We start from the raw sequence: 235 nt of genomic DNA on the forward strand, positions 1-235 counted from the left end.
GCGCGGCCTGTCACGGCCCAGGGGAAGTGGACCCCAGGAAAAAGGGGGACCCCAGGGGAGGGGTATCGCAGGGGAAAGGGGACCCTGGGGGAAGGGTATCCCAGGGGAAAGGGGAGCCCGGGGGAAAGGGGGAGCCCAGGAAGAAGGGGGACCCCGGGGGAGGGGGTATCCCAGGGGAAAGGGGGACCCCAGAAGGAAGGGGGAGCCTAGAGAGAAGTGGGGACCGGGGGACCCG

Source organism: Pterocles gutturalis, unplaced genomic scaffold (genome assembly GCF_000699245.1).
Source record: "Pterocles gutturalis isolate BGI_N339 unplaced genomic scaffold, ASM69924v1 scaffold19641, whole genome shotgun sequence".
Lineage (NCBI taxonomy): Eukaryota > Metazoa > Chordata > Aves > Pterocliformes > Pteroclidae > Pterocles > Pterocles gutturalis.